This window comes from Pteronotus mesoamericanus, unplaced genomic scaffold (genome assembly GCF_021234165.1).
Source record: "Pteronotus mesoamericanus isolate MK-2021 breed Mesoamerican mustached bat unplaced genomic scaffold, CSHL_Meso_final scaffold_12, whole genome shotgun sequence".
Classification (NCBI taxonomy): Eukaryota; Metazoa; Chordata; class Mammalia; order Chiroptera; family Mormoopidae; genus Pteronotus; species Pteronotus mesoamericanus.
Genome location: NW_026555303.1, coordinates 9,002,428 through 9,022,693, shown reverse-complemented (window position 1 = coordinate 9,022,693; position 20,266 = coordinate 9,002,428). Strand labels below are relative to the sequence as shown.

Below are 20,266 nucleotides of genomic sequence, written 5' to 3'. Positions count from 1 at the left end.
AAAGATGCAAACCTTTTCAGTGATAAGGCTGAGAATTAAGCAGATCATCTGCTTCCAGAGCCCAAACCCTTACATTCTACTCACATTGAAAGGTAAAAATGATTGGGCACTTCTCATTTTGGTCTCTAGAGAACTCATAGCTTAATCTATGTGCCCTAATTCCACCCACTCACTGCCACTGCCACCATTATGACTGCCAGAATTCCTCTGAAGAAACTGACTAGCCCAAAAGATACCCATAGATTCTAGCAATTCTGAGTTTTGCAACCCCACACACGCACACAGGGAGAACTCTGCCAACTCATTTTATGAGGCCACAATAAACATGATTTCAAGAAAAAGACTCAAGTTACTATTTTTAGGTACAGCTCTTTCAACATTTCTGTTCAAATCAATAGCCTGGAAGTCCCTATAACTGTGAAAGCTCTCAGTCCGTGATCTTACTAACAAAGAACTCTATAAGGCCTGATAGAATCATAAACAGATGCTTCATGGATGGTTTCATGGTGCTGGAGCTGAAGGTTAGAATTCGATTCCGAGAAACAGCTGTGCTGAACCACAGGTGTTGCTGGACTGATATTAGGAGTGGCACTGCAAGATGTGCTCAGATATCAATGATCCAGTTATTTCAGCAGCTCTTTTCCAGTCAGGCCACTTGCATCCTCATCTTCGCTCTTATTAATCATGTCCATGTTAGTGATCAGATTTCACATTTGAATGCTGCTGTCTATGAGGCCTGTGAACAGGTTGCCCCTTGCCCTCGAGCCCATTCTGCTAAACCCCTCATACTCCCTCAATGTAAATAAGGATATTGTAATACAGCCAACAGTTTGAATCTCACATATTCCTTTTCCAGTAGAAGAGAATCTTACAAACACCTTGTTAGTGATGGGAACATCTTTCTGGATAAACACCTGTTGATCATCTTGCTCTCCAAAAGGCCCTATGTCATTTCCAAAGGAATAGATTCTGTGATTTTCTGTCTCCTCCAGAGAAAGTATCTTGATTGATGCTAGAGGAGTGGGCCCAGGCTTGGTAGAGATTATACCTCTAAATTGTGTTACCATCCATGTCCTAACATGGTTATTGTCTGCAGAAACTGACACAAGATGCTTCTCCAAGAATATGATTTTTGTGATGAGGTTCTAATGAACTGTGAAAGTCTCAAAGAGCTGAGAGCCTGACCCAACCATGCTGGGGTGCTGCTGCACAATCACCCATACTGCTCTAGAGCTGGTACCATAGGCAATCTCAATCCAGTTACCACTGACCCTTGTTTTGGGAGTGTGGTAAACACTCAGAGCACCATTTGTAGAATCATGATAAAGTTCACTTACAAAAAGATCATTATACTTCATTTGCAAAGGGAAATTCTGCATATTTATGTAATATATTGATCCATCGTTACATCTGAGTAGAAGGAATGACTACTCCGAAGAATTTGGAACTATAAAACCACATCTTAAAGCGTGGTGCCCATGGTGGTGGGAAAATAGAGACAACTGTACTTGAACAACAACAAAAATAAATAAATAAATAAATAGCATAAAAAATAAAGATGGAGAGAACATAGCAAAACAGAACAAAACAAAAAAACCCATGGTGCCCATATAAGTGAGCACCCCCTTGAGCATGGGAACTAATATACTGCATTCTTAATCTTGATTATGCCTGAGACTTGTCTGCAATGTTATCTTAAGTGAATCACATAATATTCTTTGGAACTTAATCTCTCAATTCTTATTGAAATTGCAAAATACTTACCAGATATTTGTTGAGGTATTATGTTTCTGACCAAAAATATCATGTAATTAAAACACACACACACACACACACACACACACACAAATTGTTGCTGAATACCAGATAACACTGTAGCAGTAGGTCCCTGGGGATAATTTTAATTGTATGTTATCTTCTGATTCTCATTGTTGGAGTTTTTAAATCTTAGCAAGCATTGCTAGTATTAAATCCCTAAAGTCCATTTAAAGTGTCTTTAAAGCTGGTGCAGTTGTCTTTGTTTAAACAAATGAAATAAAAATAATAACCAAGGACAAATCCATGAGTGCCCAGAAGGAAAACTACCAGTTCCTAGTCTGCCTAGATTTAGGAACCACTGTACTTTTTTCCAGTGTTAATAACCAAGATAATTAAATTAGAATGTAGCCATTTTGTTAGCCTTATGAATCTATGGTTCTGAATTTTTGGTTAAAGGTTTTGGCTGCACTGAAAATGTTATTCTGAATATATTTTAAATTGTGAGACTAAAAGAAAGAATGTTTTTTACTTTTTCCATTTAATTGGAATGATATTACAGTTTCTGCAAATAGGAGAAATGTAAATTTAAAGAATTAAGTATTTATTGGTGAAAAATGTATATATTCCCACTTCAAAAAATATAGTGTGTAAAGTTGAAATAAATCATTTAAAGTTTTCCATATTTCCAGTTGTTTCACAACTGTTGTCTTGTATTTATTTACTGATTAATTCAAATAAAAATAGTTAAGAATAAACCAAAAAGAGGATCACATGGGCACAAAAAATTGTAAGTAAATTGTAATTATAATAGACCTAAAACAGTTTAAGCAAAGTGATTACACCAATGTATAAAAATAGATTTGGCGCCAAGAATGCAAAGATGATATAACATCAAAAAATTTATTAATTTAATTCAATGCATTACCATATTTAAGAAAAAACCTTTGAAGTATATCAATAAATAACTAATTTCAAAAAATAACATCAAACTGATAATGGAAAGGAAAGAACATCCTTAACATGATAGAATATCTACCAAAATCTATAGTAAAATCATAATTAATGGTAAAACTGCAGGAAATTCCCTTGTAAACCAGAAAAAGAGAAGTGGGTCTAATACTATCATTATTAAGCTAATACTGTAGATCCTGAATAATATAAGACAAGAAAATTCATTTATATATAATATAGTATATGTAATAGAAAGGAAAAGGCAACACTATCACCATTTAATGATGACTTTTTCCAAGAAAATCTATAAAAAAAAACACTTTGTAGTAAAATCTTTTAAAAGAACTCCATACATATCTTAGATACTAGATCAATCATTTCCCTCAGTCATTTAACATAAATGTATTGAACAAAAAATATGTATTGAACATGAACTATGTGCCAGGCATAATTCTAGACTTTGAAGACACAGCAGGGAACAAAATAGACAAAAATATATTTTCTCATAAAACTTGCATTCCAGTAAAGGGACAGGAATTTCAATAGTACTCTTGTACATCACTAAAAGGTAAATGCGTGTGTGTGCGTGTGTGTGTGTGTCTATATATGTGTATATATATATTCAAATATGTCATTACATAAGCAGCAAGGCAATAAGATACCTAGGGAATGAATATTAATTCAATATTCATCAAAATGTCCATACTAGCGAAAGTAATTTATAGATTCAACACAATCTCTATTAAAATACCAGTGATGTATTTCACAGATATAAAACAAACATTTCAAAATTTATACAAAACCATAAACGACTCCAAATAGCCACAGCAATTTTGAAAAAGAAGAACAAATTAAAGGGGTTCACAGTATCTGATATTAAACTATATTACATGGCCACTGTAATCAAAGCAGTCTGGTATTGGCATATGAACAGACACATAGATCAATGAAACAAAATAGAGAGTGAAGAAATAAAGCAATGACTCTATGGTAATTAATAGTCAACAAAGGTCACAGAAGCATAAAACAAATTAAAAATAGCCCCTTCAAAATTGGTGTTGGGAGGCGGACAGTTACATGCAAAACTAAAATGAAACTTGTCCACCAACTTACACTGTACACAAAAATAAACTGAAGGTGGATAAAAGACTTAAATATATGTCATGACATCATAAAACTAGAGGAGAACATAGGCAGGAAAATTTCAGATATCCCATGCAGCAATGTTTTCACTGATATGTCCCCTAGAGCAAGGGGCAGAAAGGAAAGAATAAACAAATGGGACTTCATCAAAATAAAAAGCTTCTGCATGACTAAAGAAAGCATCAACAAAATGGAAAAAAGAACTAACCATATGGGAAAATATATTTGCAAATGACACCTCAGACAAGGGTTTGATCTTCAAAGTATATAAAGAATTCACACAACTCCACACCAGGAAAAAAAAATTTAAAATGGTCAAAGGACCTGAACAGGTATTTCCCCAAGGAGGACATACAGAGGGCCCGGAGAAATATGAAGTAATGCTAAGCATCAGTAACCATCAGAGAGATGCAAATTAAAACCACAATGAGATACCACTTCACATTGGTCAGAATGGTCATCATTAACAAATAAACAAACAAGTGCTGGCGACGCTGTGGAGAAAAGGGAACCCTAGTACACTGTTGGTGGGAATGCAGACTTGTGCAGCCACTGTGGAAAACAGTATGGAATTTCCTCAGAAAACTAAAAATGGAACTGCCCTTTGACCTGGCGATTCCACTGCTGGGAGTATATGCTAAGAATTCTGAAACATCAATTCAAAAGAACCTATGTACTCCAATGTTCATAGCAGCACAATTTACAATAGCCAAGTACTGGAAGTAATCTAAGTGCCCACCAGTAAATGAGTAGATCAAAAGAGAATGGTACATTTACACAATGGAATACTACACAGCAGAAAGAAGGAAGGAGCTCCTACCTTTCACGACAGAATGGATGGAACTGGAGAACATTATGCTAAATGAAATAAGCCAGGTGGTGAAAGACAAATACCTTATGATCTCACCTATAAGTCAAACCAAATCAACAAAACAAGCAAGCAAAATGTAACCAGAGACATTTGAAATAAAGAACAAACTGACAGTAACCAGAGGGGAGATGAGGGAGAGGAATAGTGGGAGAAAATAGGGGAAGGGTCATCAAGGAACATGTATAAAGGGCACATGGAGAAAGCCAAAGGGAGTAGATTCAAGTGTGGGAGGAGGGGATGAGTAGGGTGGAGGGGGTGGTGAGCGGGAAATGGAGACAACTCTATTTGAACAACAATAAAAAAAATAAATAAAAGTTCAAGTACCTTATGAAAAAATCATAAAATTTTTGAAATTGTGAGAATACATTTATATCTATGTTCTAAAATTAGAATAATTTTGTCAATTCTCTTCAAATTAAACCAGAAATTGAATCTCTAGATCCCAATGAAAAAACCTAACAGGCTTTCTCACTGATTGAAAAACTGACCTAACCATTCATGAAGAAAAGTAGGACAGACTATACATGACATTACTCACATGTATGCTCAGTCGTTTTCCTTTACCTGCTTTCTCAGCAGAAGTTAGAAAATTGAAATATACCCTTTCCCAGATTCCCTTGCAGCATAGGTTAAACATGAAATTACATTTTAACCAGTGACTTAGTATACAGAGAAATCTCCCAGGAGCTTCTGGTAAGGCTTTTGATTTTCTAATGAGACACATGGCAGGGGTCACCATTTCTCACTTCTCCCTGCTTTGAAAGTGATACTGGGGCCTGCAGGCTGATGTGATCCACCTTTGAGAATAAGACCGAGTGAAACATAGAGACACCAGCCCTGACATTATTGAGATGCTGAGATAATACCAGAAGTCACATAAATTCATAATTCTTGTTATATGTGAAAAATAAGCTTACATCCTGTACATTTGTCTTTTCCAATACTCGCAACTGAAATCTTTTCTCACCTATTCAATGAATGAAAAGCCAAAAGTAGTCTAGATGATTTCAAAAAAGAAAAAGAGGGACATTCTCTCAGGAAATTAAAAACTTATTATAAAGCTATAGTAATTTAAATAGCAACATATTTTTCAATCTAGGGAAACAAAGCTAATGAAATGACATAATTGAAGAAGAAATAAATCTACATGTACACTTCAAAGTTTATTTATTACAGTACCCTTCAAATCTATAGTAAAAGCAAGAACCATTCAATGAGTTTTGGATAATTGGTCATTTATATCAGAGAAGAAAAAAAACAAATCATTACTTCACATCAAATAAAAAATAAATTGTAAATAATTAAAAACAAATATGAAAATTAAACTGTGAGACTCTTAGAACAAAATATAAGAGAATATCTTTTCTTAAATCATTTTTTATTGCTATTTGACTACAGTTTTCCCCCATTTTCCCTCCTCTGCCCATCCCAGCCCCCACTCCCACAGTCAAATGCCACACTATTGTCCATGGTCATCCATACATGTTCTTTGTCTAGTTACTTTCCCTTCTTTCCACATTATCTCCTTCCCGCCACCCTCCCGCCAGCTCTGGTCATTTTCACACTGTTCCATGTTTCCATTCCTGTGGTTCTAATTTTTTCATTAGTTTATTGTGTTCTATAGATTCCTTTTATAGGTGAAATCATATGGTGTTTGTCTTTCACTGACTGAAATATTTCATTTAGCATAATATTCTCCAGTTCCATACATGCTGTAGCAAAATGCAGGAGTTCCTTCTTTCTTTCTGCTGCATAGTGTTCCATTGTGTAAATGAACTAGTTTTTTGATCCAATCATTTAGTGATGGGCACTTAGTCTGTTTCCAGCACCTGGCTATTGTGAATATCACCATTATGAACATAGTAATGCATAAATTCAGTTTAATTGGTGATTCTGTATTCTTAGGATATATTCCCAGCAGTGGAATGGAAGGGTCAAACTGCACTTCCATTTTGTATTTTTAAGGAAATTCCATACAGTATTCCACAGTGGCTGCAGCAGTCTGCATTCCCACCAACAGTGCACTAGGATTCCATTTTCTCCCCGTCCTTCCTAACACTTATTAATGATGGTCATTCTGACCAGTGTGAGGGGATATCTCATTGTGGTTTCAATTTGCATCTCTCTGATGGCTAGTGATTTTGAGCATCTATTCAGAGGTCCATGGACCATCTGCATGTCCTCGTTGGAAAACTGTCTGCTCATAACCTTTGCCCATTTTTTAATTGGATTGTTTGTTTTCCTGGTGTTGAGTCATATGAGTTCCTTATATAGTTTGGAGATCAGAACTTCATCCAATGTATCATTGGAAAAAAAGTTCTGCAATACAGTTGGTTTGCCCCACTTTTTTTGATGATGGTTTTTTCAGTCTTGCAGAAGCTTTTTAGTTTACTGTAGTCCCATTTGTTTATTTTTTCATTTATTTCTCTTGTCCAAGGAGATATATAGGCAAAAGGTATTGCTATAGGGGATATTTGAAATTTTCCTGCCTATGTTTTCCTCTAAGACTTTTATGGAGTCATAACTTATATTTTTTTTATCCATTTTAAGTTTATTCTGGTGTATGGTGTAAGTTGGTTGTCTAGTTTCATTTATTTTTTTTGCTTGTACTAGTCTAGCTCTCCCAGCACCATTTATTGAAAAGGCTATCTTTAATCCATTGTATGCTCACATCCCCTTTGTCAAATATTAATTAACCTTTGAGATGAGAAATTATTTCTTGGATCTCCATTCTGTTCCATTAATATAGTGTCTGTTCTTATGCCACTACCAAACTGCTTTGATTACAGTGGTCCTGTAGTATAGTGTGATATTGGGTATTGTGATCCCTCCTACTTTGTTCTTCTGTCTAAAGATTGCTGAGGCTATTTGGGATTATTTTTGGTTCCATATAATTTTTGAAATATTTGTTCTAGATCTGTGAAATATGTCATTGATATTTTAATAGGAATTATGTTGAGTCTATAAATTGCTTTGGGGAGTATGGACATTTTAATGTTAATTCTTTTGAACACAGTATATGCTTCCATTTATTTGTAATTTCCTTAATTTCTTTCTTCAGTATTCTAGTTATCTGTGTACAAGTCTTTAGCTCTTTGGTTAAATTTATTCCTAGGTTTTTATTTTTCTTGTTGCTATACTAAATGGGATGTTTTTCCTAGATTCACTTTCTGATATTTCATTGTTGGTGTACAAAAGTGCTATCAATTTCATAATATTGACTTTGTATTCCACTCTTTTCCCAAATTTATTTATTAGGTCCACTAGTTTTTAGGTGGAGTCTGTAGGGTTTTCTATGCACACTACCCTGTCATCTGTCAATAATGATTGTTTCACTTCCTCCTCTCCAATTTGGATTCTTTTTATTTATTTTCTTGTCTAAAATACTATGTTGAATAAGATTGGTGAAAGCAGGCACCCTTGTCTTGTTCTTGATATTAAGTAGAAAGGTTTTAGTTTTTGCCATTGAGTATGATGTTGATTGGAGGTTTCTCGTATATGGTTTTTTTATGTTGAGGTATGCTCCCTCTATTCCCACTGTGCTGTTGTTTTTTGTTTTTTGTTTTTTGTTTTTATCATAAATGGGTGCTGGATTTTATCAAATGTTTTCTCAGCATCTATTGATATAGTCATGTTATTGCTGCCCTTCATTTTATTTATGTGGTTTATTATGTTTATTGATTTGCAAATATTGTTCCATCCTTGCATCTCAGGGATGAATCCCACTTCATCGTGGTGGATGATCATTTTAATGCATTTCTGAATCCAGATTGCAATTATTTTGTTGAGGATTTTATCATTTATGTTCATCAGAAATCTTGGCCTGTAGTTTTCTTTCTTTGCTGTATCTTTATCTCATTTTGGAGTTAGGATGATGCTAGCTTTGTAAAAAGATTTTGGGAGTCTTCCTTTTTTTTTAAATTTTTTTGGAATAGTGTAAGAAGAATGGGAGCATGTTGAGAAACACCCCTCTTGGTTTCAGGAACTATAGCCTCATCAACAGGTGAGAGGACCCCAAGGCTGGAAATAATCAAGGAGGCCTTGGGAAAACAGGCCCCTGAGGAGATGAAACGTGTCCCCCTGGCAAGAGTGCAGCCCCTGTCCCCCTCACATCACCCTTCTTGGACCTGTGATGGTCAGTTGTTGATGATGGGTAAGTTCTCTGAAGAGGAGGGACAACCTAAGCGAGGCATTGGCCAGTATGGGCAGCAAGACAAGGACTTGGGGGGTACATGGAGAAAGGGCAAAAAAGTCCGCACCCCTCGGCTTGGCTTGGACATGGCTGGAGTCCTCATTCTTTCTGAAAAAAGTCTCCTTATCTCTCGGTGGATCGGCCCCACCTGCCTGGCTCAGGCTTGAAATAATACTAAAGGCAGGTACAGCCTTAAACTGGATAGGGATGTTCCCGGGACAATTGGGCCTAGAAGTAAGTTCCTCTAAGCATGCTTTGTTCTTCCCTCAAAAAGTGATGATAACCAGCACATATTGGGAAGGAAATTTACATTATTCATAGACCCTGACCTGAGGCAGATCTCTTGTGTTCCTTCAATTGTTACCTCTGATCTCTAGCTGTTTTCTGTTAACATAACTTTTTGACATTGATTGATGAGCTTTGCATCCATATTCCTGTGCATATGGTTTTCAATAAAAACCTTTGGACATGGGGGTTTGGGGCCTTCTGTCCCCTAGAGGGAAGAGCCATGTTCCCTCTCCTGGCAAACAGAGAAGTGTTTGCGACAACTCATTTTTATCCCCCCCATCCATGACTACCCTTGGATGGGCTCCACAGGATTCAGAGCCCCACTCCCTTCTAAGCTAGCTCCAGACAGTAACCCTCAGATCCAGGAGCCCTGCTCTCCACTGTGGTGCTCCCCACAATGCATCACCCCTGCAACAGGAATGAATTCATCCTTAAATGTTTCATATAATTGACCTGTGAAGCCATGTGCTCCAGGGCTTTTGTGTGCCAAGGGATTTTTTAAAAGATTTCATTGATTTATTTTTAGAGAGTGAAAGGGAGAGAGAAAAAGAGGGAGAGAAACATCAATGTGTGGCTGTATCTTGTGCAACCCCTACTGGGGGCCTGGCCCACAACCCAGGCAGGTGCCCTGCACTGGGAATTGAACCAGTGACCCTTTGGTTTGCAGGTCTGTGCTCAATCCACTGAGCCACACCAGCCAGGGCTGTACCAGGAGATTTTTGATAACTGCTTCAACTTCACTCATTGTTATCCGTCTATTCACAGACATGTTTTTGGCTTCTTGATTCAGTTTTGGCAGATTTTATGTTTCTAGAAATTTGTCCATTTTGCCCAAGTTGTGCAATTTCTTGGCATATAGTTGTTCATAGTAATTTCTTAACAGTACTTTGTATTTCAGTGGTATCCATTGTGACTTCTCCTCTTTCATTTCTGATTTTATTTATTTGGATCCTCTGCCTTTTTTTCTTGAAGATTGTGGTTAAAGATTTGTCAATTTTGTTTAGCCTTTCAAAGAACCAGCTCCTGGATTTATTGATCTTTTGAATTGTTCTTTTAGTCTCTATGTCATTTAAGTCTGCCCTAGTCTTAATTGTTTCCTTCTTTGTACTCGCTCTGGGTATTGTTTCTGTTTGTTCCTCTAGTTCTTTTAGATTTAAGGTTAGGTTGTTTATTTGAGTGTTTTCTACCATCTTTAGGTAGTCCTGTACTGCTATGAACTTCCTGCTCAGGACTGCCTTAACAATGTCCCATAGGTTTTGGATTGTTTTGTGTTCATTTTCATTTGTTTCCAGATACTTTGTCATTTCTTCCTTGATCTCATTGTTGACCCATTTATTTTTCAATAACTTGTTATTCAGTTTCCATGTATTTGAATGTTGATTTTTGATTGATTTTTTTTTCCATTAGGTTGATTTCTAGTTTCAATCTATAGTAATCTGTGCACACTCTTGATATGATTTCAATTTTCTTGAATTTGTTGAGGCTTGTTTTTGTCCTACCATGTGTTCTATCATTGACAATGTTCCATGAGCATTTGAAAATAATATATTTTGCTTCTTTGGGATGAAAGTTTCTGTATATATCAACTAAGACATTTTAACTAGACAGTCAGTTGTTCCGTGCCAATTGTCTGTCCATTGTTAACAGTGGGGTATTAAAATCTGCTATGGTGACTGTGTTGTTGCCAATATCTCTTTTGATGTCCTGCAAGATTTTCTTTATATATTGGAGTTCCTATGGTGGGCGCATATATGTTTACAAGGGTTATATCCTCCTTTTGGACTATAAGGATTATGTAGTGCCCTTCTTTTTCTTTTTTATGATTCTTTGAAGTCTATTTAGTCTGATATAAGTGTTGCTACTACAGCTTTCCTTTTCTTTACATTTGCTTAGAATATTTTTTTTTTCCATTCCTTCACTTTCAACCTCTGAAGATCTTTTGTTCTGAGGTGGGTCCATGGTAGACAGCATATATGCAGGTCATGTTTTCATATCCACTTAGCTAGTCTATGTCTTTTGATTGTATTATTTAATTCACTTACATTTAAGGTTATTATCAATAGGTACTTATTGCTATTTTATCTGAACCTGTGTTTCTCTCTCTTTCTCTCTCTCTCTTCTCCTTTTTATAGCAATCCCTCTAGCATCTCTTGCAGTGCTGCTTTGTGGTGATGTACACTTTAGACTTGTTTTGTCTCAGAAGCTCATTATTTCACCTTTCACTTGAATGAGAGCCTTGCTGGATAGAGGAGTCTTGGTTGCAGGTCCTTGCTTTTTATTACCTGGAATATTCCATGCCAATTCATTCTGACTTGTAGTGTTTTGGTTGAGAAATCTGCTGATAGCTTTATTGGAGCTCCCTTGTATGTTACAAGCTATTTCTGCCTTAATGTCTTTAAGATTCTCTCTTAGTCTTTAAAATTTGCCACTTTATTTTATCTTTTTATTTTTTTTTAAATCACCATATCAACACGGGTTTATTTCTGGGCTCTCTATTCTGTTCCATTGATCTATGAGTCTGTTCTTATGCCAGTAACATACTCTTTTGATTACAGTGGCCTTGTAATATAGTTTGATATCAAGTACTATGATTCCTCCTACTTTGTTCTTCCTCAAAATTGCTCAGGATATTTGTGTTTTTTTATGGGTTTTTTTATAATATATTTTATTGATTATACTATTAGAGTTGTCCCAATTTTTCCCCTTTTGCCCCCCTCCACCTAGTATCCCCATTCTCTCTGGCAATCCCCCACTTAGTTCATGTCCATGGGTCATGAACATAAGTTCTTTGGCTACTCCATTTTCTATACTGTTCTTAACATTTCCCTGCCTCTTCTGTATCTACCAATTTTTACTTCTTTTTTTCCCCCAAGCATTTCTTTCTTTCTTTCTTTATTTTTAAATACATTTGTCTCTGCCTCCCCCCCCCACCACTTTCCCTTGCCCCCTTCCTCCTTCCCTCCCTCAGCTCTTCCCGTTTGGTTTTGTCCATGAGTCCTTGCTATATGTTCCTTTACTCATATAAATTTTTGAAATATTTCTTTTAAAGCTGTGAAATATGTCATTGGTATTTTGGGCTTTTTTTTGTTTTCTTTATCTATTTTTTATTAGTTCTTTAAAAAAAATTTTCACATGCATTTGTCTCCACTTACCCACCACCACTTTCCCCTTCCCTACCCATCCCCACCTCCCTCCCTCAATCCTTCCCTACCTTTACCTTGTCCAAGTGCCCTCCACACCTGTTCTTTGATTTGACCCTTACACTTACCCTCCCCACTACCACCTCCCTCCCATCCCTATCAGTTTCTTCTTTCTCTCAGAGTTGCTGGTCATATTACCCTTGTCTTCTTGCTTTGCTAATCAGGTTCCACTTATAGGTGAGATCATATGGTATTTGTCTTTCACTGCCTGGCTTATTTCACTGAGCATTAAGCTCTCCAGTTCCATCCATGCTATAACAAATGGTAGTAGCTCTTTCTTTGATTCTGCTGCATAGTATTCCATTGTGTAAATGTACCATAGATTTTTGATCCACTCATTTACTGATGGACACTTAGGTTGCTTCCTGCACTTGGCTACAGTCAATTGTGCTGCTATGAACACTGGGGTGCATAGGTTCTTTTGAGTTAGTGTTCTGGGATTCTTAGGGTATAGTCCCAGCAGTGGAATCGCTGGGTCAAAATGCAGTTCCATTTTTAGCATTTTGAGGAAATGCCAAACTGTTTTCCACAGTGGATGCATCAGCATGTATCCCCAGCAACAGTGTACTAGGGTTCCCTTTTCTCCACAACCTTGCCAGCACCCATTGTTTGTTGGTTTATTTATGATGGCCATTCTGACTGGTGTGAAGTGGTATCTCATTGTGGTTTTAATTTATATTTCTCTAAGGGCTAGTGGTGATGAGCATCCTTTCATATGTCTCTGGGCCCTGTGTATGTCCTCCTTGGAGGAGTGTCTGTTTAGGTCCTTTGCCATTTTTTAATTGGATTGTTTGTTTTCCTGGTGTGGAGTCATGTGAGTTCTTTATATATTTTGGAGATCAAACCCCTCTCTGAGGTATCATTGGCAAATATATTTTCTGATATGGTTGGCTTGCTTTTCATTTTGCTGATGTTTTCTTTATGCATGCAGAAGCTTCTTATTTCGATTAAGTTCCATTTGTTTATTCTTTCTTATATGTCTCTTGCTCTAGAGGACATATCAGTGAAAATATTCCTGCATGGTGTATCTGAGGGTTTCCTGCCTATGCTCTCCTGTAAGACTTTTATGGTGCCGTGACTTATATTTAAGTCTTTTATCCATCTTGAGTTTATTTTCTTGTATGGTGTAAGGTGGTGGTCAAATTTTAATTTTTTCATGTAGCTGTCCAACTCTCCCAACACCATTTGTTGAAGAGGCTATTTTTAAAAACTTGACATTTTAATTATGATATGCTGTGGAATATGCCTCTTTGCACTCATCTCGATTAGGAATTTCTGTGCTTCCTGTATTTTTTGACTTTTTCTCTCACCATGTTAGGGTAATTTTCTCTCATTTTTTCAAACATTTTATATCCCTTGATCTTTTTCTTCTGCTTCTGATATTCCTATGATGTGGATGTTGTTACATTTCATATTATCTTGAAGCTCCTTTTAACTATCCTCATTCCTTTTTAATCTTTTTTTTTTTTTTTTTTTTTTTTTTTTTTTGGCTCTGCCTGGGCATTTCTTTTTACCTTGTCTTCCAATTTACTGATTGGATCCTCTGTTTCATCCAGCCTGCTTTTATTTCCTTCTAGTTTATTTTTCATTTCAGATATTATAATCTTCATTTCTTCCTAGTTTTTATTCATTGTTTCTTTGTCATTTTCATGCGGTCGTAGTTCCCACTAAGTTCCTTGAGCATCCTTATAATCATTGTTTTGATTTCTGTGTCTGATAGATTGGTTGCCTCCATTACATTTAACTCTTTTTCTGGCTATTCCACCTTTCCTTTCTATTGTGGGTTCTCTCTTTATCTCCCCATTTTAGGTGACTCTCTTTTTTTTTTATTTTAAGTATATTTAATTGCTTATGCTATTACAGTTGTCCCGTTTTTCCTCCTTGGCCCCTCTCTGACAGGTAGCCCCATACCCTCCAGTAATCTCCGTCTTCGTTCATGCCCATAGTCTTATATATGAGTTCTTTGGCTTCTCCACTTCCCATACTATTCCTAACTGTCCCCTGTGTATTCTGTTCCCAGCTACTATGCTGCTTACTCCCTGTACCTTTTTCTCCATTCTCTCCCCTTTCCTTACCCACTGAAAACTCTCTATGTGATCTTCATCTCTATGACTCTGCTCCTGTTCTACTTGCTTGGCCAGTTTGCTTTCGGTTTTGTTTTTTTCTTTTCAGATTCCATTGTTCACAGTTGTGTATTTTTCGTCACTTTACTGTTCATAGTTTTGATCTTCTGTTTCTTAGATAAATTCCTTCAATATTTCATACACCAAGGTTTTAGTGATGATGAACTCCTTTAGCTTTACCTTGTCTGAGAAGCACTTTATCTGCCTTTCCATTCTAAATGATAGCTTTGCTGGATAGAATAATCCTGGATGTAGTTCCTTGCTTTTCATATCTTTGAATAATTCTTTCCAATCCTTCCTTGTCTGTAAGGTTTCTTTTGAAAAGTCAGCTGATAGTCTCATGGAAACTCCTTTGTAGATAACTATCTTCTTTTCTTGCTTTTAAGATTCTCACTTAATACTTAATATTTGGTGTTTTAACTATGATGTGTCTTGGTGTGTTCCTCCTTGGGTCCGATTTATTTAAGACTCTCTGATCTTCCTGGACATGCATGTCTATTTCCTTCACCATATTGGTAAAATTTTCCTTCATTATTTGTTCAAATAATTTTTCAATGCCTTGCCCTTCCTCTTCTCTCTCTGGCACCCCTATGATTCATGTTGGTACATTTAAAGTTGTCCTAAAAGTCCTAAATCTCTCCTCATTTTTTTTTTTTTGAATTCTTGTTTCTTCTTTCTGTTCCACTTGACTGTTTATTTCTTCTTTTTGTTCCAAATTGTTGATTTGAATCCCAGCTTCCTTCCCTTCACTATTGGTTCCCTGTAAATTTTTTCTTTATTGCTCTTTGTAGAGACTTACTTTTTCTTTTATTTTGTGGCTATACTCAATCATTTCTCTGAGCACCCTGATCACCAGTGCTTTGACCTATGCATCTGATAGGTTGGCTATCTCCATGTCGCTTAGTTCTTTTTCTGCAGTTTTGATCCACTCCTTCATTTGGGCTTCATCCCCTTGTCTAGTCATTTTGGCATCCTCTTTGTAATTCTGTGTATTAGGTAGAGCTGCTTTGATTCCCATGCTTGGCACAAGTGTTATGTTGTAAGGGGTGGAGCCTTAGGTATTCACCAGGGTGGGACAGCACACTTTGCTGCTTTGTGGAGCTGCATGTGAGGGAGGGGTCAGATGGGGAATAATGACACTTGTTCGGTTCTTGCCCCTTTTCCAGTCACTTCCCCCACTTCCCATAAGCATCTGGCACCCTTCCAGTTTCTGCTCTGGTGCTGATTCCTAGAGGGGGTGGTTTGTGGACATTCTAGGACACAGTGGGCCCTTTACACAGATTCTCCTAAGAGACCAGTGGTTTCTTCCACTGCACCCACCCACACTGGTTTACAGTCAGAGGCTTTGAGGCTTTATTGTCTCAATTCTGGAACCCTAGGCTGCGTGGTCTCATTTTGGCTAGGTTCGCTTGCTCCACAGTTGTCTCTCTTGGTTTTTATCCACCATATGTTAATATTGGATTGCCTGTTCTGCAGGTTGCTGATTCAGTGGCCTTGCCTCCACTGCCTGCCACTGCCTTACCATGCCAGAACATGTCCTCTCTGCCTCTCCTACTTGTCTAGTTGAATGGTTCTTCTTTAAATCCTTGGTTTTCAGATTTCCATAGAGCTCAATTTTCTGGGAGTTCTGTTTTTGTTTTGTTTTGTTTTTTATTGGTTGTTATCCTTCTTATGCTTGTGCATGAGCTGAATCAAGTCTACGTATTCCTTCATCTTGGCTGGAAGTCTAGGTGACACTTTTTGTTTGTTTCTGCATCTTAGGTTGTTCTGCTTTGCCTTCCTGCCTTTGTGGGATGGATTTCTGTAATAGGAGTACTGTGGCATTCAGTGGTGCACTCTCTTTGATCTACTGATCTGGGTGTGCTGGGGGTTGCCTTTTATTCAGCTTATATGGGTTGTCTTGTTGTATTTTGGCTTTGAATTTTGGTGGTTCATTTGTTGGTGGGTTCTCCCCTTCAGCTTGCTTACTGGGAGTCACAGGTCCCACCACATCTAGTATGTTGTTCAGGTGCTGGTTAACAAAGCACTACTACCCAGAAAACCAAACCCACACCAGCAAAAATACCCTCCTACCACATCAGCAATTGAAAAAAAGTTAATAAAGGTGGAGTGAGCTTAAGAATATTATAAAATAGGAAAAGGAGAATATGAGGTGACTATAGGTAAGAAAAATGAGTTTGAATGGGAAGAAAGAGGAGAAATAATAAGAGGGAATTAAAACAAGGTGAAAAAAGGGAGAAAATAAAATTTAAAGTGTAAGTAAAACTGGGGATGGTGATGGAAAAATGGAGTGAGAAGAAGGAAGAGTATATAATAAGGTTTGAAATAAAATAAAAATGGTGAACCAAAGAGAATAAAATTGCAGAAAAACTGCAACAGCATCAATAGCAATGACAGATAAACAAAGATAATAAAGGTAGAATGAGAATAAGAATATTATACAAAAGAAAAAAAGAGAATATGAGATATGTTCAGTAAAGAAAAATGATATTGAAAAGATGAGGGAAGAAAAATAATAAAAGTAACAAATAGAGTCCATGTTAAGAAAGGGAAAAATAAAATTCCTAACTCAAGTAAGCAAGAGAAGGAGGAAGGCAAAATGGAGTAAGACAGGGGGAGAGTAACCTGTGAAATCTGAAATTAAAAAGCAAATAATAATAAACAAATAGGAATAGTGTTGAAGAAGATCAGCAATAAGCATAATATCCACACTAAACAAGCCACAATTCTAAAGATAAAAAGGAAATAAGCATATTATAAGAGGGGGAAGAAGAATGTCAGATGACTAAAGGAAGGAAGTATGCTTTAGAGAGGATAGAAGGAAAAGAAATAATGAGTAATGAATAGGAAAAAGGCATAGAGTGACAGAAAATAAAGTTTACAATGAAAATAAGAGAGTGTAGGAAAAAGGCAAAATGAAGTTAGACAAAAAAGGGTACAATGTGAGGTGTGAAATAACAATAAAATAAAAAATAATATAAATAAAAAGATTTAAAAAGGTAAAGAATAGTGAATTACTTGTAATACAATTGAAGCAAAAGAAGAAATATTAAAACATGTTAAAAGAAGAAAAAATGCAAATTATGAAGAAGATTGAGGTGAAATTTGTCTCAGCATTTTTTGGTGTTTGCCTTCTGACTTCTGTTTCTGGATCTGCCTCCAGTTTTTATCAACTCAAGGTCCCAAGGTACATTGTCCAACTTCTGGCAACACTGCCTGTATCTCCTTAACCTCCCTCTAGAGGGAGTTTCTCTTGTGTTCAGAGGGGTGAGACCTCTGGGTCTCCATTGGGAGGCACCGCTCAGTCTTCTGGGAAAATCATGGGTGTGTTCTGTCTGCTCCTGCACCACCCATTTTGGTCTGTCCTTGCTTATTTCTAATAATGTATAGTCTCTGATGAATTAGCTGACCATTTCAAGGTAAGGGCCAATCATGTAAGTGGGTCAGCTCTTTCTTTCTTGGATGTTGACAGCAGCTCTGTGTGAGAATTGAGGGTGGTAATGGCCCTGATTGCTCCTTGCTCCACCAATTTCTGATCTTACTTCGCTGGCTTCAGTGAAAATAGGGCCCTAGGAACCAGGGTATTTTGTCTCCCTGAGATACGTTTAAAATGGGCCCTTTAAGCATTCTTCTTGCTGTCCTTCTCTTGCAGAAATGCACCCTGCAGGGGTTTGTGAGACAGACCTCCCTATTTTGCAGATACTCCCCATTGGTGTTGCTTTTAATCCTGCTGGAGGCGGGGTGGGGGAGGAGGGAGTGGGTGCAACTTTCCCTTCCCGAAGGTTCAATCTCTGCCAGGGAAGGGGGTTCTGTCTGGCTTTAAATAACCTCAGATGCTCACCTCCCATCCTTCCATTTCCCAGCCCACTGCCTTCACAGTAAATAGAGTCTGAACACTCCACTCTGTGCAAACTCTGCCCTCTGGCTGCACCAGGCTGGAGCCTAGAAATCCCTTTGCTCTGTACCATTCTGATCAATCTGCCCAGCTTCACTGAGTGGGAGCAAACTGTGTCCTCAATCCCTTTCCCCTTGCTGGCAGGGCAGCTGCACACAGGGTCTCTGCACAGCTCACCTCAGCTCCCCTTTTATAAAGTCTCTCTGGGCACTCCTATTGCAGCAAAGATTCACTGGCCAGCTTCCTGTACACATCATCTCTCCAAAAAGTCAAGAGTCTCTTACAGTCACAGCTGGCTGCAGCCAGCCTCCTCTACCCAACCCAGGTGTAGATAGAATCCTTCTTTCTCTCTAGCACTCTCCCAGTTGGCTTTTGCTACTGCAGATATGGGTGTGCTGCTCTGTGTGTGTGCATGTGTGTGTGTATAGATGGATCTCCCTGACTTTGTGTATCCAAGTTACTCCTGGACTGGGTCTGGGGGTTTTCTACCCTGGGAGAGGAGGGAGCTGTAAATCTGCAATCTCTGGTCATGCTCTCCATAGCTACAGGTGCTACACATGGGTTATTTCCCCTTCCACCTATAAAATCTCATTACCACCTGTTGCGAAGTGTCTTTAGTACTCCTTGGCTTTCTAACTTCATATCAGCTAAGAGTCCATTGAATGTTCAGTTTATTATTTTGGAAGGTCAACCAACTGACTCTGTTGGGTACAAGAACAAGTAGACTCAACTTCTACCTACTTGGCCTTCATCTTCCTAAGCCTAGGGGAATATCTTGATATTTATTGCTTCACAGTACAGAAGAATTTCTTAAATAAAATGCTAAAGACATAAATCATAAAGAGAAGTATTGATACGATACAAAGTCAATATTCAGATATTGAAAGAATATTTGTACATGAAAAATGAAATATCAGAAGCAGAAATCAGAAAAAAAAAATCCTTTGCTATAGAAACAAGAAAAATAAAAATAAATAGGAATAAACTTACCCAAGGAAGTAAAAGACCTGTACACAGAAAACTACACAACATTGAAGAAAGAAGTTAAGGAAGATAGAAATAAATGGAAGCATATACCATGTTCATGGATTGGAATAATTAACATCACCAAAATGTCCATATTACCCAAAGCAATTTATTGATTCAAGGCAATCCCTACTAAAATATCAATGCCATAATTCACAGACATAAAACAAACATTAAAAAAAGTATATGGAACCATAAATGACCCCAAATAGTCGCAGCAATTTTGAGAAAGAAGAACAAAATAGGAGAGATCACAATGCTTTACATCAAAGTATACTATAAGACCACTGTAATCAAAACAGTCTGGTACTGGCATAAGAACAGATACATAGATCAATGGAACAGAATAGAGAGTGTAGAAATAAACCAATGCCTCATAGTCAATTACTATTTGACAAAGCGGGGAGAAGCATAAATTGGAGTAAAAATAGCCTCTTCAACAAATGGTGTTGGGAGAACTGGACAGCTGCATGCAAAAAAATTGAAATTCAACCACCAACTGACACCATACACAAAAATAAACTCAAGATGGATAAAAGACTTAAATATTAGTCCATAAAAGTCCTAGAGGAGAATGTAATCAAGAAACTCTCATATATCTCACACAGCAATATTTTCAGCAATATGTCCCATAGAGCAAGAGACACAAAAGAAAGAATAAACAAATGGAACTTCATCAAAATAAAAAGCTTCCGCATGCATTAAGAAAACATCAGCAAAATTAAAAGCAAGACAACCATATCAGAAAATATATTTGCCAATGATACATTAGATAGGGGTTTGATTTCCAAAATATATAAAGAACTCACATGACTCCAC

The 20,266-nt window shown here is 37.2% G+C and overlaps 1 pseudogene; it reads right to left on the bottom strand.

Moving 5' to 3' along the window:
• Positions 1–306: 306 nt before the first annotated feature.
• On the bottom strand, positions 307–14,347 carry LOC129082175 (BTB/POZ domain-containing protein KCTD3-like; annotated as a pseudogene).
• Between the last annotated feature and the right edge of the window lie 5,919 nt (positions 14,348–20,266).